The sequence below is a fragment of the Oculina patagonica genome, chromosome 6 (genome assembly GCF_052425735.1).
Source record: "Oculina patagonica isolate OP01 chromosome 6, crgOcupat, whole genome shotgun sequence".
In the NCBI taxonomy this organism is placed as follows: domain Eukaryota; kingdom Metazoa; phylum Cnidaria; class Anthozoa; order Scleractinia; family Oculinidae; genus Oculina; species Oculina patagonica.
Genome location: NC_135763.1, coordinates 16007683 through 16013849, shown reverse-complemented (window position 1 = coordinate 16013849; position 6167 = coordinate 16007683). Strand labels below are relative to the sequence as shown.

The following is a 6167-nucleotide window of genomic DNA, read 5'->3' as shown; positions in this document are numbered from 1 at the left end:
ACTTTACTATCGCACGTCTTTAATTTTTTAAAAATTATTGTAAAATTCAGCGTAGCGAAAAGTACCTTGTTTCCACATGTCTGAAGAGAGAGAGAGAAAACGTGCAAATTCGCGTGTGTCATGTCGCCATCTTATTAGTATTCAGCACGTGCAGTAGCTCTCTTCTTTTTCCCATACTAGGGGGGGGGGGGGGGGGGAGCTCAAAGTTGCACCGGGAAGAGGAAACAAGCTTACCAAGTCGTGTCCCAGGGGTTTGATCTAACCAGATTTGTTACAACATATTCTTGAGAGTGTAAAAATAATTTGAAATAAATTCATGTATTATTTACTTTTATTGTTTTGTATTGAATGTCATACATGTAATTTCATTCATATTGCTTTTTCTTTCCTTCACGTTTTTGCTGTCCTGTTACTATTGAATTAACTGCTCTTGAGTTGTTTCTCTTTTGCAAACATCTTTCACGGCAGCGCAGAGGTCTCTGATATTCCTTTGGCGACTCATGAAGTTCTGCAAATCAATACAAATAAAAACATAATTGACTTTATAAAAATTTACTCTTATTAGAAATCAATATGCAGACTGAATATAAATTGTTCAGGTTGGTAGAGGCTGATAGATTTAAAATAGAACAAGTCACTGTATTTAAGTGCCAATGAATCTTGCACAGCTGTGCTAATTAGGAACACTGTAATTAAATGAAAATATATTGTAAATAGAACAAAAACTTTTTAAAGCCCCAATTGATAATTTAGCATAGAAAATTTAATTCATAGAAGATCTAATTCAGCATAGAAGATTTATGAGACTCCCGCGCGCAAAGTGTAAGCTGCACAACGCAGTATTGTAATAGTTAAACAGATTGATGACAATAGTAACATGTGCCACCGGCGGAGGCTAACCGGTTGGCTATTTATATTGACTCTGCCAAGGATTCGAACAAGAAACTGTAGCATCACAAATCCAGCTATAAACTGTGTGTACCTGTTAAGCCTCAGTTGACAAGTGATTTTTAGAGAATTACTGAAAAAAAAATCGACAAATTTGTTCAATCCGTGACCAGAAGTTTGAATCGAAAATATTGGCAAAATTTTTTAAAAAATTTCTTCATTGGAGTTACCTTCTCGCATTCCAATCAATTAAAAAACTCATTAATAATTCATAAGAAAATACAAAAGAAATTAATGTTTAATGAGTGTCTTTATATCTGATAAAGACACGGCTAAACTTTACGTCCAATTTTCTAGGCCAAAATAACCTTAAATCTAAATATTAGTGCAAGAATGAGTTGATCTACAACAGAAGATTTTTAAGCCGTTCAATAAATTCGCAGTTCGTGTTTTATCAAGTCTAAAACACTCGGCTGCGCCTCGTGTTTTAAACATGATAAAACACTGCTGCTCATTTATTAACATTACCGAAAGTTGTATCATTACAAATTGTTTGGGATGGACAAACCTTAAAACAATTTTGAAGATGTAAAATCAGAATTCAGAAATTACAACAAAACAAAACTCTCAAAAAACCAAAACAAAAACAACAAACAAACAAAGTTGTACACACCGAGGGCCTCATTGATCGTCCCCCATTGTTATCATTGTTCTGACTATAAATTGCCTCAGTGTCGGACAAGAACCAGGCTGCAGATACCAGACAGAAAACTAATAGAAAAGTCTTGCTGTCCATCTCTGAAAAACGAGTGAAATACGAGCGTGTTTGACTCTGTGAATGAACATCTACTCTGCACCCAAATTTAAGGGGAGAGCTTTTTCCCATCATTCATTCCACGAGTCTCAACGGCTGTTAACAAAGCCATTTACTTGACGTGAGTACTTAATTGAGAACTTTCCTAAAAGGCTGTTGTATCTGAGAGCTTGTCTGAAGAATTGAAAACTTTGAATTGAATCCTTTTATCTTCTTATTTTTTCTTCTTAGCTAAGTGTACTTCTGAATTGTGTTGTGTTTAAAACCCAACAAGTTGCGAATGTGCTTTTTTAAACTTTTTTAAACGGACAAAGCCATTTACTTGGCTTGAGTACTTAATTGAGAACTTTCCTAAAAGGCTGTTGTATAGAGCTTGTCCGAAGAATTGAAAACTTTGAATTGAATCCTTTTATCTTCTTATTTTTTCTTCTTAGCTAAGTGTACTTCTGAATTGTGTTGTGTTTAAAACCCAACAAGTTGCGAATGTGCTTTTTTAAACGGATTTTTTTTCTGGATGGAGATGAAAAGATGGCTTATTTCTGGGTAGCGTTTAACGCAACTTTTGCGGTGCTTCATAGAAAAGAAATAAAGACAATTGCAGCAATCTACTCCTCTGCAAAGTTTAATCATATTCCAGTACTTTTAACAGTGTAGTAATATTTTAGGCGTTTTAAATTATTTTTGTTCATTCTGTTTATTTCTTCTCTTCAGATCTGTTCTCGTTAGATTCTGTTAAACTCCAGCTGGCCTCGCTTCGAATGCTTCTGTTTCTCTTTTACAAGCATCATTCATTGAGGCACACACGTCCCGGATCTTCCTTTCGCGTCTCGATATCTGCAAATTAACGTGTAAAGTTTTAGCTTTTTTGCTGGTTTGCCATAAATAGGACTTTAAAGCTTTGTCTCGATAGATAGATAAGAACCATAGTGCTTAAACATATTTAAATCGGAGCATATGATGACTTTACATTCAATTTTTAAACACTGGCGCCAAGTTGTCTGTACGTTTAAAATAAAAAGAGGAGGATAAGTGTGAACCATCCAAATTTCTATCGCATGAACATTAAAATACGTTTGAAAGTTAAACAAAAGTAAGAGAGGAGTACTTCACCGAGATAGCGAGGCTTGGCTTTCGTCTGCTCCACTGTCTGGTCCGGTTATAACTTGGATTCTGAACTGCGTATGTTCTCATGATGCAGCAGGCTACGAACAGAAGAGAAAAAAGCAAAATGCACGTCTTGTTGTCCATTACTTCAAACAAACTGTATATCAAGCGCAACTAACTCCAGTAAAGTCGCTTGTGTTGTGTTCAGTTACATCAGTTGCCTAAATATAAACGATGCCCCCAGGGTGCAACCTGGTTCTTGACAATAATTAGTGGCCATTCAAAATTCATCAGAAGATAAAACACTTAACCACGCTAAGTAAACAGCTTTCTTCTTAGTGAACACACCAAACCCTTGTGCAACAATCCCTAAGCGTATAGTTGAGTAGTAAATGGCAAACCATCGAGTGAGTAATATAATCTAGGAGTCAATATTGTAGCGAGTTTACAGGAGGAATACGCATCTGTTTGTTTTGTTACACTACCTGCTCAGAGTGTTTATCTGTTTACACTCTTTTTTTTCTTAAAAATGTTTTGTAGACTGTCATACTATTTCCTTTGACTTTACACTTCCGGTTGTGTCTTATAAAATTCTCAATGTTAGTTACATATGTCAACCTAAAAGCCGTTGGAAAACAAAAAGACCCTAAAAACCGTTGAAATCTGTCTTTTTGGAGATGCTTTCTCTCTACTAAACAAGCTGCGCTCACGTACGTTGACGGCGAGTAATGGAAATTTGATAACAAAAACAAAAAAGAATTAACGGGCTGTCCAATTACTCAGCATGTGCGTTATATATCTTGGAATAATTTTCTTAGTCGTCATCTCAACGAAAAGAAACGAGGTAAAATGAATAAATTCTGAGCTTTTCCAAGGTGGTCTGATGTTTCTATTAATGGCTGTGGATAATTTTGAAACTTAAATTCAATTTTTTAAAAGGCGTCTTCTGTCATGGTCGCTATAACTGTCTACTTCTGTCAGTTTGTCTTAAAAGATAGAGCTTGGAAAACGCCCAAGCTGAGAACACTTTCACATGGAGGAAGCTTTTATCATCCTACAATTTGTATTTCTTGCGAAGATACTTGAGGGACTACTAAACAGTAGCTAAAGAAGGAGATGCAATCTTCGTTCAAGGTGTTACGATGCCACTGGCTAAACGTTTTCTCCACGACAAGGAATTCATAAGCACTCTTATACAAATGTCTCTTTGGGTGGCTTTGCGTGTCACTTAACCCACGGCTGATGATGACTTTATTGTTGAACACATTTGGCTTATGATATTTAATGACAGCTTTTTAAAGTCATTTTATACGCATACTATTTCAATATAAAATGTTCCGTAGATGAAAACGCTAGAAAATTTCCCCTTATTAAACGAAAAATACTAAAATTGCAGTCAGGAGTAGACATTAATGCTCTTTAAAAAATTTTGACGTTAACTTTGTTGAACGGAAAACAACGCTCATAATGTACTTTTTCAAGACGTTTCGACCGAGAACCTTCGGTCTTCTTCGGTTTTTAACATGGCAGAAATGCCCCCTTATATTGACTTATACCTTGTTTTTAAAGTGGCTGCGACACGGCTGAGTTAAGATTATTAAGTTTAGTCAAATATTCGCTATGAAACTAATGTTTGCAAAGAATTATTTCTACGGATCTAAATGGCGAAACCGTAGCTTCATTGCAACCAAATGTGTCTCCCGGCGTTATAACTTAAAGTTGCAAGCAAACAAATAAACTTTGAAAACTGTTCAGCCTAACATTTTTTCAAAAACCCATATTGCAATCCGTTTCAATCTTCGTCACTTTTAGCCATCCGTACCTTCTTTTGTATTTGCTGTGTTATCGAAATGTTCCTTCACTGTTTTAAGAAGTTATTTTTTTGTATTTAACCGTATTTGAGGGACTACTAAACAAACGTGGGAGGCGCGGTGGCCTAATGGTTAGTGCGCCGGACTCCGGATCGAGCGGTCCGAGTTCGAGCCCCGGCCGGGGTCACTTGTGTTGTGTTCTTGGGCAAGACACTTTACTCTCATAGTGCCTCTCTCCACCCAGGTGTATAAATGGGTACCGGCGACATACTGCTGGGGGGGAACCCTGCAATGGACTAGCATCCCATTCAGGGGGGAGTAGAAATATTCCTAGCCGCTTAATGCTACGGAAACCGGGATAAGCTCCGGCAGTGTGGGCCGCTTGGCTCGTGGCTTCTCCTTAAACAAACGTGGACACGATACGTGCCTAAATTTGGATAAAATCCGTGACACAGTCCTTTTAATTCTATATATCTTTCACTGAGGTTTAGGGTGCTGAGATGAAATTGGTATCCGGAGCAGTTACACCCGTACAAACATTTTTGTTTAATTTACGTCATTCAAAAACTAGTTGAGTTAAAATGGATATCTATATTTTGTGCAGCTTTTACCGAGGTGCATTAAAGAGAATATTAAAATATGTTTTTGTGAACTTTCTTGTATTGTCTGTATAATTGGGGACAACAAGTTCATTTTTTGATGAAAAATTATAACTCTACTAATATTTCCCCATTACGGACCTTACTAGTGCAATCTACGAAATGGCCAATTTTGGAACTAAAGGGAAAGAAATATATGCAGTGAGGTAATAAATCTCCTATTCGATGGTTTAACAGATAATGCTCGAAGACATTTTTTCTCGCATTTTTGAGGAACTCAAAAAATATCCCCGTGTATTATCTGTACTAAAAACCGTTGAATAAGGGACTGCGTCTTGAGCTTAGTCTCTTATAGCTAGTGGGAAAAACAGCAGCTTTCGCTTTTGTAAATTTCGTCTGAAAATAAAAGGAAATGGTATGTTACTATTGGAAAATGTTTAAACTTTGATCAGTGAGGGCGGTCACACTAATATAATATTCCACTCCTGGGCCCGGTTGTTCAAAGCATGATTAAGCTAATCCAGGATTAGCGTGAAATTTGATTTCAATTTTATATAATTTCGTTGAGGTTTTCTGTTAATATTTTCTGTCCCACAGTTTTGACATGGACCAATCTCAAACTTAACAAAATATTAGCTTTGGGAAACCCTTTAAAACAAGAGAAATTAAAATCTTGATCATCTTTTAATCCTGGGTTAGCGTTAATCGTCTTTCGAACAACCCGGCCCTGAACGCTAGCACGTTTTTCCTCACATCTGGTGGATCGGAGGAGTGATTGTGGACATTCTAATCGGTCGGGTCGGTCATGGTTATATGGTTATATTGCATAAAAAAATGTGATCCATTTGTCTGTTGAAACAGGAAATTCCCATTTTACAATCGAAAGAACGAAATCCCTTTTGACAAATATTCGTTGCAACACTCGAGGAGTTTGGCATTTCTTTTATTTTA

At 36.6% G+C, this 6167-nt stretch overlaps 2 long non-coding RNA genes across 2 annotated transcripts; both read right to left on the bottom strand.

Annotated features, from left to right (window-relative positions):
• Positions 1-319: 319 nt before the first annotated feature.
• LOC144656050 (uncharacterized) lies at positions 320-1747 on the bottom strand. The gene is made up of 2 exons (XR_013571243.1): positions 1562-1747; positions 320-508 (listed from the first exon to the last, which is right to left on the bottom strand). It is a non-coding gene; the product is annotated as an uncharacterized LOC144656050 (long non-coding RNA).
• Positions 1748-2304: 557 nt separating this feature from the next.
• On the bottom strand, positions 2305-3363 carry LOC144656055 (uncharacterized). Its single transcript, XR_013571248.1, has 2 exons — positions 2813-3363; positions 2305-2536 (listed from the first exon to the last, which is right to left on the bottom strand). It is a non-coding gene; the product is annotated as an uncharacterized LOC144656055 (long non-coding RNA).
• Positions 3364-6167: the final 2804 nt, after the last annotated feature.